Raw genomic sequence first — 12,090 nt, 5'->3', positions numbered from 1 at the left:
AGCCATGAGGTCTAGACGCTTGGTTTGTAAATGAAAGGTTGTAGCTGGGCGGCGGAGCAACTGCTTGGAGTGCAGAAGGTGGAAGGGTTCGGTCAGATCCTGGCTCGAAATCCTGGAGAGACGCTGCCAGCCAGTGCTGGCAACGTTGAACTGGCTGGGCCAAGGCTCTGGATAGGTGTGTGATACAAATGCCTTTGAAACACACAAATCACAGCCTGCTGTGTGTTCTTCTGCTCCAAAGCCCTGCAGCGACAGGACCCTCGCTCCCCAAAATCTGTTGGGGGGTGCGTTATCTGCACACTGCAGTGCCTGGAGGTCAACAGCAGGGGCGCCGTCCCATTGCGGTTAATGCAGACAGCTTGTGGCGGGGCGAGGGGAGGGCTTCCGTTTCCACAGGACTGGGCGGTACCCCAAATATATATCCCAGGGTTGACGGCTTCGCATGTTTGTTGTAAATATGGACTGTCCTTTGTGAGTTGCAGGGCCCTGGGTTCAACAGCAGGAGGCGCTGTTTTCAACCTTGCACTTCCATGGGTCTCCTGCAGGGGGCGTTGGTTAAGCGGCTTGATGGAAGCGTTGTCTCCTCTGGGTCAGCAGTAGGGGGCGCTGCTCTGCAGTGGGGTGATCTTCTGTTTCTTCGATCTCTTGGATAGCTGTGGGACTCATTGCTGCAGGAAAAAGCCTGTTCAGTCTCTTGAGGGCTAGAAACCTAGGTTAAAAAGGCACACATCGAATGTATAAACCCACAAATTTCTGGCGCACCTTGGAGGGGCTTCTATGGAGTGGGGTGTCTGGTGCCCCCTGTTGGCTGAAAATGTTATTAAAGTACAAATTTATTTTACTTTTAACTGGTCCATCTGAACCTGGAAATAAATAGCAGGCAAGTTTATACCCTACAGACGTACGGGACAGTGGAATGTGCGAAGGAGTCCCTGCAAAGGTGGGCGGGTAATTTTGAAGAACTAAATAATTTCGGTGCTGGTTTTTGCAGCTTAAAGTTCGTCAAACTATTTCCTACTGGGAAATGTTTTGGCTTCTGTTGTCGAGTTTTCCGAAGGATCGATCTTTTGGTTCGTCTTCCCTGCCTGAAGAAAGTTAGCAAGCTTTTGAATCCGTAGTAACAATTATTTGCAGCTGTTTCTGAAACCGCCACAACTGTGGGTCACCAAGTCCGGGCCTTTAAACCTCAGCGGTGGGGGGAATTGCCGTATTCCAGTCCCCACCCACTCTAACCAGCATGACCAGTGGTCAGGGCTTGTGGTCCAAAAATCTCTCCCTGAAACTATCTGTCTGAAATAAGATGGGGCAATGTCCAGACTTAGAGCTGAGATTCCTGGGTTTGCAGCACTCTGCGCATGGTCAGAGGCCCTGTCCGGCTGTTTGATCAAGGCGGCTGCTTTCAGGGCTGAACAGCAGGACCCGGTGTGTGGAAATCCGAATAAACGAGCCGCGATGCTCTGTAGAATACGGAACGACACCCCGTTTGGGTTTTTACGGCTTTTGGAAAAAGATAGCCCATTAATTTTAAAGGTCTCTAAATGAAACCGCAGCTGGCAAGTCCTGGAATCCGAGGGTTTATCATGCCCAAATGTGAAATCCTATATTTGCTTATTCTCAAAACACTATGGGGGATTATAATGAAGGCTTATTATTAGCCTAAGTGGTCGTGTCTATATAGACCTCTTCCTCCTGGCCTGTTCAGGAAAGGATACTGACCCCCAGGCAGGGGGCAAGGGGAGGCAGGCTGTCTTCCCTAGTGGCTACAGCGGGCGGCCACAGTCCTTAATTTCTATTTCAAAAGCTCAAGCAGAGGAATGAAGCCACTGGGCTGGATATGGAAAGGGTCTGTAAGGGGCTCGGTGGCAGAGCCCGGATTCCACACTCGGAAGGTGCTGGGTTCAAATCCTGACAGCATCGCCAGGTAGGGCTGTAGAGGAACCCTCTCCAGTGGTCTTAATTTAGGACCAGGTCACTTCCTAGGCCAGCCAGTGGCAAAGGAAAAGATTTGGGTGGCAAGCTCTGCATTGCAGAGGGCCAGACTGAATGATCTCAAGGGCCAGTGGCCTCATCCGTCTCCCTGCCTCGCCTCCTATTTCCAGGTTGTACTAAACGTTATTGATCCGGGTTCCTGGGCCTGATGGGAAGCGTGGCCCCTCACTCGACACTCAAAAGCTCTGCGTGGATTCTGCCGCTAAAGCGAATTATTTCGCCATAAGGTGTTTTTAGACGTTGTGGGGAGGGAGGAGGAAAACGCCCGAAAGTTTGAGAATCACAAAACGGCCTCAGAAATGAGTTGAATGGGACTTCCTTCCAGGCAAATAGTTGAGCAGGAATTTGACGCTTGAGATGGCTTAAGGCTGTGTTGTTTAGCAATTCCCCCAAAACCTCGTTCCCTCGAGGGAGTTTGTCAGTCATGCTGGCCTCTGAAGAAAAGCCTCGAGGGTCCTTGTCCACATTAATGGACGCGCCACCGAGACCGCTCCTTCCCTCAAAATCTGTGTGCCTGGGTGACCCCTAGTTTGCGGCGTTTCCTGGGTACCTTAGGGGCAGCTGAGTGGGGGTCGCTGGGGCGTTTGCACCCCTTCTCCCCGGCTCAGGGTGCAAAAATCTCCCCTGGAAAAGGATAGTAGAAATCTCAAAACGGAACCGCAGAGCTAAGCGCAGAGATCTGACCCCACAGAGGACTATCTCTTCCATCCTTCCGCTCTGTTTCGTGCCCCCGTTTCGATGCCCGTGGGGCTGTGCCAATGGCGGGGGGGTCCGCCTGGCTGGGACACCCCACGGATACCTTGGGCCGGAACCTGCCGTTTCCCCCAAAGAATATAGACTCTTCTCTACGGAAAAGCCGGGTTCCCTGTGGCCGTTTTCCACACACACAGACGCCCCACCCAGCTGAACATTTGACAAGTCACTGCGTTCCTCTTTGGAAACGGGTGGATTTCAAAAGACAGCACAGAGACAGAAAGAGAAAGAGAGAGAGAAAGAGAGAAAGAAAGAGAAGGGGGTATTTTATGGGGAATTGCAACAGCCGGATACGAAAGAGAATCGCTGTCTCCCCTCCGCCACCCTGAAGCCCCCTCCCCTCTCTCCAATTTTGTCCTTCAAATGTCTTGGCGAATGACAGAGTGACAGGCTATGCAGGCCTCCACATCCAGGAACCGCGGATCTCTCCCTGGAACTTTGTGGCAGACGAGCGTCTTGTTTTTCTCATTATCTTCCTTCTTCTTTTAAAAGGTGTTTCCTCCTCTGTTCTCCGTTTAATCGCACGCCTTATATCTTAAAACCTTTGCACCCATCTTCGAGACGTGTAAGGAGCCTTCGCGTAACTCGTCATTAAAACAAGAGTTAAAACCACAAAGAGGGATTAATTTTTCAAAAGGACAGCCAGCCGTGCAGCAGACATTTTGCAAAAAAATGGGAAAGGGTTATTATTACTAATTGCTTGCCCTTGACCCTCAAGGTCCCAGGGTATTAACGCTCAATATTAGACACAGTTTAATATTGGGTTTTTAAAACGTCAACCTCGGGTGTCAAAAGCCGGCGTAAAGACGCGTATCCTAGCTGGAATCAGAGAATTGTGGGATTGTAGGATTGGAAGGGAAACCAGGGGCTGTCTATTCTAACCCTCTGCATTGCAGAAATCTCAGCTAGATCATACATGACAGGCGGCCATCTAATCTCTGCTTTAAAACCTCAGACGAAGAAGAGTCCATCACTTCCCGAGGGAGACCGTTCCACTGTTGAGCAGCTCTTCCCATCAGAAAGTTATTCCTGATATTTAGCTGGAATCTCCTTCTTGTGACTTGAAGCCACTGGTTCGGGGCCGAGCCTCCATGTGACAGCCCGTGAGATATTTGAAGATGCTAACCAGTCTCCACTTTAGCAGGCTAAAGGTAAAGGGCCCCTGACCATTAGGTCCAGTCGTGGCCGACTCTGGGGTTGCGGCGCTTATCTCGCTTTACTGACTGAGGGAGCCGGCGTACAGCTTCCGGGTCATGTGGCCAGCATGACTGAGCCGCTTCTGGCGAACCAGAGCAGCGCACGGAAACGCCGTTTACCTTCCCGCTGGAGCGGTACCTATTTATCTACTTGCACTTTGATGTGCTTTCGAACTGCTAGGTTGGCAGGAGCAGGGACTAAGCAACGGGAGCTCACCCCGTCGCGGGGATTCGAACCTCCGACCTTCCGATCAGCAAGTCCTTGGCTCTGTGGTTTAACCCACAGCGCCATCTAATTCCTTCAACTGTTCTTCATATGGCTTGGTTTCCAGACCTTTCATCATCTTGGTCACCCTCCTCTCTGTGTTCCATATTGTCGGCACCCTTCTTAAATTGGGGCGCCCAGAACTGGACACTGTATTCCAAGTGTGATCCCACCAAGGCAGAATAAGGGGGACATTTCCGAGCACAATTCAAAGTGTTGGTGCTGACCTTGAAAGCTCTAAACGGCCTCAAAGGCCCAGTAGACCTGAAGGAGCATCTCCACCCCCATCATCCAGCCCGGATATTGAGGTCCAGCTCCGAGGGCCTTCTGGCGGTTCCCTCCCTGTGAGAAGCCAAGATACAAGGAACCAGGCGGAGGGCCTTCTCGGTGGTGGCCCCCACCCTGTGGAACGCCCTCCCACCAGATGTCAAAGAGAACGACAACTACCAGACTTTTAGAAGACATCTGAAGGCAGCCCTGTTTAGGGAAGCTTTTAATGTTCGATGCATTACTATTTTAATATTTTGTTGAAAGCTGCCCAGAGTGGCTGGGGAAGCCCAGGCAGATGGGTGGGGTATAAATAAATTATTATTATTATTATTATTATTATTATTATTATTATTATTGCTTCTCTTGATCTAGACACCAGACCTCATCATGTAGCCTAGAATAGCATTAGCCTTTTTTGCTGTTGCATCACACTGTGGACTTATGATAAGCTTGTGGTCCACCAAGATTCCTAGATCCTTTTCACATGTACTGCTGGTAAGCCAAGTGTCCCTAATCCTATACAGTGGTGCCTCGCAAGACGAAAAGAATCCGTTCTGTGATTCTCTTCGTCTAGCGGTTTTTTCGTCTTGCGAAGCAAGCCCATTGACGGATTAGCGGCTTATCTGCTGATCGGATCAGCTGATAAGCGGTTTAGCAGCTTAGAAAAGGGGGGGGGGACCAGCAGGAACTCGCAAGACATTGTCGTCTTGCGAAGCAAGCCCATAGGAGATTCGTTTTGCGAAGCACCTCCAAAACGGAAAACTCTTTCGTCTAGCGAGTTTTCCGTCTTGCGAGGCATTCGTCTTGCGGGGCACCACTGTATTTGTGCATATTTGTTATCAGTGTAAACACGACAGCCGCACACCACTTTTAGTTGTTCTCTGAGAGGTGGAGGAGGCGGGGAAGAAAACAGGGACATTTTGGGATCAAATCCGAAACTAGGATGGCTTCTGTAATTCCGGAACTGTCCCAGGAAAATCGGGACTGGCAAACTAAGGCCCGGGGGTCGGATCCGGCCCAATCGCCTTCTAAATCCGGCCCGTGGACGGTCTGAGAATCAGTGTATTTTTATATGAGTCAAATGTGTCCTTTTATTTAAAATGCACCTCTGGGTTATTTGTGGGGCACAGGAATTCGTTCATCCCCCCCCAAAAAAAGAATATAGTCCGGCCCCCCACAAGGTCTGAGGGACAGTGGAGCGGCCCCCGGCTGAAGAAGTTTGCTGAGCCCTGAATTGGAGGGCATGCAAGTCACTGGTCCTCATTGATGGCAAAGATATGCCTGATACGACGTAGGTAATAGCTTGCTAAAACCCAATCACAGGTTGCTGGAATCAGATTTCCAGTGGGAAGGGACAGTTCCTGGCCTTTATACCCATATAAGAACATAAAAAGTGCCTGCCTATTATTTTTTTATCTCGTATTTTTGTGTGGCGAACCGGCCTGAGATCTGCGGGCGAAGGGCGGTGTATGAATGAGCAAAATACATACTGCGGACCTGAGCTCAGGAGCATGTGGGGTTTTGCAGAAATGAAAAATTAAAACGAGGGGGTGGTCTCCGCCCCAGCAGGCTTACAGTCTGAAAAGCGGCACAAGGGAGACCTTAGAGGCAAAGGGAGGCGGAGGTCAGTGGTGGAGCAGAGAGGGAAAATTTGGTTATTTCAACTACCAAGATGAGCAAGGGCCTGGAAGCTAAGCCTGATGAGGAACGGTTGAAGGCGCTGGCAATGTTTAGCCAGGAAAAGAGGAGACCGAGAGGAGACCTGAGAGCCACATGGAAGAGGCAGCGAGCTTGTTTTCTCCTGCTCGGGAGGGTAGGACTCGAACCCGTGGCTGCAAGTTACAAGGAAGAAGATTCCGACTCAATATCAGGAATAACTTTCTGATAGTAAGAGCTGTCTCCCTCGGGAGATTATGGTCTCTCCTTCTTTGGAGGTTTTTCAGCAGAGATCGGACAGACATCTGTCATGGATGCTTCGGCTGAGATTTCTGCATTGCTTGGGGTTAGACTGGATGACCCTCAGGTGTCCCTTGCAACTTTCAAGATTCTATGATACGTGTGTATTTTTGGGTGAGTGTGTATATATGATTCTGCCTCTGCCAGTTGTGGGGAGGGCTCAGAGGCCGTGCAGGCACGCGCACCCAGCCTTGGGACTTCTCTGCCCTTTCCGGAACCTGCGGAAGAGGCTGGGCTGCAGAATTCGCACTCAGCACCAGATTCAGAGTGGTATGGGCAAACCGAGGTGGCGCAGAATTGAGACAGTCCAGTCTTGGCCTCGGACAGGGTGCCATACAGTGGTACCTCGGGTTAAGAACTTAATTCATTCTGGAGGTCTGTTCTTAACTTGAGGTACCACTTTAGCTAATGGAGCCTCCTGCTGCCGCCGCCACACATTTTCTGTTCTCATCCTGAAGCAAAGTTCCTAACCCGAGGTACAGTCATACCTCGGGTTACAGATGCTTTGGGTTGTGCGATTTCGGGTTGCGCACCACGCCAAACCCAGAAGTACTGGAACTGGTTACTTCCAGGTTTTGGCGCATGCGGAGAAGTGCAAAATTGCACTTTGCGCATGTGCAGAAGTGCCGAATCGCGAGCTGCGCATGCGCAGGTGCGGCGCTGCGGGTTGCGAACGTGCTTCCCGCACGGATCACGTTCACAACCCGAGCGTCCACTGTACTATTTCTGGGTTAGCGGAGTCTGTAACCTGAAGCGTCTCTAACCTGAAGCGTCTGTAACCCGAGGCACCACTATCTTACGAAAAGTCCCATCACCTCCAGACATTTCAACATTTCTCCATTGAGAATAGGGACGTCTCATCCTCCATCACAAAGCTGCTCCCAGATCAAATACACATTAACACCTGTCACCTTGAGCCAACGAAGATTTCTCTGGCTCACCTCCCTCACAGGATTGTTGTAAGGGGAAAAACGTGCGAGGGCAGGAATTGTGTACAATTGTGTACAACAAATAAGTGGAAAGAAATCAAAGTTTGGCTGGAAGCTGCCCTGAGTCCCTTTCAGGGAAAAGTCAAGGTGGTAATAATAATAATAATAATAATAATAATAATAATAATAATAATAATAGTAGTAGTAGTAGTAGTAGTAATAATAATAGAAACTTTGAGAATGATCAGGGACATAGCGGAGAGTAAATCCTATTGAACTCAATGGGACTTAAACGCTTAGGATTGCAGTGCAAGGCTGTTTGGTCTTTACCCAGTTACCTGGGAGTAAACGCCATTGGATACAGTGGTGCTTACTTCTGAGTAGACAGCGTGAGGCTCCATTTACAAGAAAGGAATAATAAACGTTCCACGGTGTTTCCTATTTAAAAAGGCTGGCTGCGGAAGCATTGCAATTAAAGAATTCAAAGCAGATTGCTGGCCTTTTCCTTCAAAAGGGCTTCATATGCCAACTTCCTTTGGTGCAGGGATTTTATTTTCGGAATAAACAGGAGTCTGCTTTTGCATCTACAGAGAGAGAGAGAGCGCAAAGGCTTCTATTTCCAAAAAGGACAGGAGAGTTTGTGTGTCTCCATCACTTTTAATCGAGACGTGGAAGGGAGGGAACAGGAGAAGCGGGGAAATTGTAGGATCAGATCAGAAAACGGACACGGCTTCTGCAATTCCAGGACCGTCTCTGGAAAATCGGGGCATTTGGACTGCAATAAATTCACCCCTGTTGCTGCAAATCCCCAAGTCTGCATCCTGCTTCTGGGGAAAGATGACTTCTTTTCTGCCCTATGGCAGAGAGAGAAACACAACAAAACCGCCTCTATTTGTTGTTGTTGTTGTTGTTGAGTCGTTTAGTCATGTCCGACTCTTCGTGACCCCCTGGACCAGAGCACGCCAGGCACTCCTGTCTTCCACTGCCTCCCGAAGTTTGGTCAAACTCATGCTGGTCCCTTCGAGAACACTGTCCCACCACCTCGTCCTCCGTCGTCCCCTTCTCCTTGTGCCCCCCATCTTTCCCAAGATCAGGGTCTTTTCCAGGGAGTCTTCTCTTCTCATGAGGTGGCCAAAGTATTGGGGCCTCAGCTTCAGGATCTGTCCTTCCAGTGAGCACTCAGGGCTGATTTCCTTCAGAATGGAGAGGTTTGATCTTCTTACAGTCCATGGGACTCTCAAGAGTCTCCTCCAGCACCAGAATTCAAAAGCATCCATTCTTCGGCAGTCAGCCTTCTTTATGGTCCAGCTTTCACTTCCATCCATCACTACTGGGAAAACCATAGCTTTAACTATACAGACTTTTGTTGGCAAGGTGGTGTCTCTGCTTTTTAAGATGCTGTCTAGGTTTGTCATTGCTTTTCTCCCAAGAAGCAGGCGTCTTTTAATTTCGTGGCTGCTGTCACCCTCTGCAGTGATCATGGAGCCCATGAAAGCAAAATCTCTTAGCTGGCTGCTAACCTGTGTCCCTGTTTTGACCTCGATCTTTTTGCCTTGGGGGGGGGGGAGTTTGCATTGAACTTCCTCACGAATCCCCAGAGGTGGGTCAATGCAGGCATCTTCTCTGCAGGGGGAGGGCTGAAGCTCGGAGCATCTGCTTTGCGTGCGCAGAAGGTCCTGGGTTCAAATCCCGACCGCTCATATTCCAGGCAAGGCTGGAGAGACCTAAAATCCTGCAGTGCTGACTTAGCAGAGCATGATTCTCGACATGAGGTCTTTCGAAAGCAGCCGTTGATAAAAAAAATGATGAGGTCTAGGATCTTGGGCTGTCGCTCATCCGCCCGGCATGCAGAAAGCCTTCAGGACGAGGCAGCGTAGTTTGCTCTGAGGCGCATGCGGGAGCCAGATTTGAATTGCGGGAAAAGAGATTGCGGTTAAACTTTAGCAATAATAATAATAATAATAATAATAATAATAATAATAATAATAATAATTTATTTATTTATTTATTTATTTATTTATACCCCGCCCATGTGGCTGGGCTTCCCCAGCCACTCTGGGCGGCTTCCAGCAGAACACTAAAATACAATAACATTAAAAGTTTCCCTAAAGAGGGCTGCCTTCAGATGTCTTCTAAAAGTTTGGTAGTTGTTGTTCTCTTTGGCATCTGGTGGGAGGGCGTTCCACAGGGAGGGCACCACTATCGAGAAGGCCCTGTGCCTGGTTCCCTGTAACCTCACTTCTCGCAGGGAGGGAACCGCTAGAAGGCCCTCGGAGCTGGACCTCAGTGTCCGGGCTGAATGATGGGGGTGGAGACGCTCCTTCAGGTCTACTGGGCCTTTGAGGCTGTTTAGGGCTTTAAAGGTCAGCACCAACACTTTGAATTGTGCTCGGAAACGTACTGGGAGCCAATGGAGGTCTTTCAAGACTAGTGTTATGTGGTCTCCCAGTCCCCAGTCTAGCTGCCGCATTCTGGATTAGTTGTGGTTTCCAGGTCACCTTCAAAGGTAGCCCCACGTAGAGCGCATTGCAGTAGTCCAAGCGGGAGATAACCAGAGCATGCACCACTCTGGCCAGACAGTCTGCGGGCTGGGAGGGTCTCATCCTGCGTACCAGATGGAGCTGGTAAACAGCCACCCTGGACACAGAACTGACCTGCGCCTCCATGGACAGCGATGAGTCCAGAATGACTCCCAGGCTGCGCACCTGGTCCTTCAGGGCCTCCTGTACTTCTGTCTTGTCAGGATTCAACCTCAATCTGTTAGCCGCCATCCATCCTCCAACTGCCTCCAGGCACTCACACAGGACCTTCACTGGTTCTGATTTGAAAGAGAGGTGGAGCTGGGTAGATTTCAGCCGTTTGACTGTGGAAGGGACTCCTCAGAAGGTGGTGGACTTTGGGTGGCCACCTGTCAGCGATTCCTGCGATAACAGCATTGCTGGGGGTGGGTCAGACTAGATGACCCTCGGGTCCCCTTCCGACCCGTAGGGTTCTGTGATTCTGTGAAAGCAAATGTACGTGGCGGTGCACTGCTTCCTGCTATTCCCCACTTGACGGGCATCTAAAATATTCTGCCGGACCCTTCTGTGTTTTCCGGTGCGCCTTTGGCAACCAACATGTTCGCGCATAAAACGGCTCGGGGACAGGCTGCCGCCGTGTAAATGGGAACGGATGTGGAGTAAGACCCTCCTTCGATGAGTAATGTGTCTCGGAGTGGGAGGAGATCAGGCGGCGGTTCTGGAGTGTGACAATCGGGGTGTTACAAGCCTTTTCCTTCTTTTAATTTGCTAAATCTTGCAAGCGTGTGGGGAGGAAGAAGGCTGCAGAGAGAGAGGAGAGAGTCTGTTCTGCGGCAGCGCCAACGGGGAAAGAGAGACAAAGGTCCTGGGTTCGAATCACTTTCAATCGAGGCTGTGTGTTTATTTTTATTTTTTTGATGTTTATGAGGTGATTTATTTATTTTTTCCAAAAATGTTATTCGTTTCCACAATATTATAAACCAACAAACAAACACACACAAGACAAACAAACACAAATCCTAGCCTTATTGAAAAGGACACTTATTAACTTCGTTAAGTGACTTCCTCGCTTCCCCTTTGCATGTCCTTTTAACGGTTTTCCAAATCCCAATTTTTATAAAATTTAACTTAAGCATTAACATCCTTAGATCTTCACCTTATGGAATTGAACATATTAATTCGTCACTTAAGAGAAATAAAATCCTTAGCCCATTAAGTATCTGCAAGCTGTTTTCAGTTAGTTGAACTTAGCAAATTTAACGAGATAATCATTAAATTTATTCCATTCTTCCTGATACTCCTCCTCCTCCTTCGGGTCGCGGACTTTTCCGGTCCGTTTAGTTGGGAGGTAGAGAACCTGTCATGCTCTCGTTTTGCATTAATATCCCAACTTTTTCTCATCCGAGGAGCTCAAGGGGACGCAGCTGGTTCTTCCCTTCTTCCCTTCATCCCAGCCACAACCTTTTGAGTTAGGATAGGCTGAGAGGAGGCCGTGACTGCCCCCAAACTTCGTGGCCGAGTGTGGATCTGAACCCGGGTCTCTCTCCCAGGTCTTAGGCCGACGCTCTAACCACTACACCACCGCTGCCTCCCGTACTAGGAACCTTTTATTCCTTCAGTTCATCTTAGGGTACGGGCCAAGGCGAACCCACAGCACCCGATGCAGATTTAAATGTGCTATCCTAGTTTGCTTAAGGGATGTCATAGAATCACAGAATCCTAGAGTTGGAAGAGACCACAAGGGCCATCGAGTCCAACCCCCTGCCAAGCAGGAAACACCATCAGAACACTCCTGACATATGGTTGTCAAGCCTCTGCTTAAAGACCTCCAAAGTAGGAGACGCCACCACACTCCTTGGCAGCAAATTCCACTGTCCAACAGCTCTTACTGTCAGGAAGTTCTTCCTAATGTTTAGGTGGAATCTTCTTTCTTGTAGTTTGGATCCATTGCTCCGTGTCCGCTTCTCTGGAGCAGCAGAAAACAACCTTTCTCTCTCCTCTATGTGACATCCTTTTATAGATTTGAACATGGCTATCATATCACCCCTTAACCTCCTCTTCTCCAGGCTAAACATGCCCAGCTCCCTTAGCCGTTCCTCATACGGCATCGTTTCCAGGCTGGATGTGTTTGAAATATGTGTTGTGTGTTCTTTAAAATTATTATTATTATTATTATTACATCTATATCCTGCCTTTCCTTCAAGGAGATCGAG

The 12,090-nt window shown here is 49.3% G+C and overlaps 2 protein-coding genes and 1 long non-coding RNA gene across 3 annotated transcripts in view; 2 read left to right on the top strand and 1 right to left on the bottom strand.

Moving 5' to 3' along the window:
• The window catches only part of LOC309518142, a 169,915-nt gene that overhangs the window by 54,639 nt on the left and 103,186 nt on the right, over positions 1–12,090 (top strand). The gene's annotated exons all lie outside the window — the stretch shown is intronic.
• The window catches only part of LOC309518103 (thialysine N-epsilon-acetyltransferase-like), a 195,170-nt gene that overhangs the window by 104,524 nt on the left and 78,556 nt on the right, over positions 1–12,090 (bottom strand). The gene's annotated exons all lie outside the window — the stretch shown is intronic.
• FGF11 (fibroblast growth factor 11) overlaps positions 1–12,090 on the top strand; it is a 47,527-nt gene that overhangs the window by 874 nt on the left and 34,563 nt on the right. The window lies entirely within an intron of this gene.

Source organism: Podarcis vaucheri (genome assembly GCF_965113315.1).
Source record: "Podarcis vaucheri genome assembly, chromosome: 13".
Lineage (NCBI taxonomy): Eukaryota > Metazoa > Chordata > Lepidosauria > Squamata > Lacertidae > Podarcis > Podarcis vaucheri.
The sequence above is the reverse complement of the archived record's forward strand: the minus strand, read 5'-3'. Positions and strand labels throughout refer to the sequence as shown.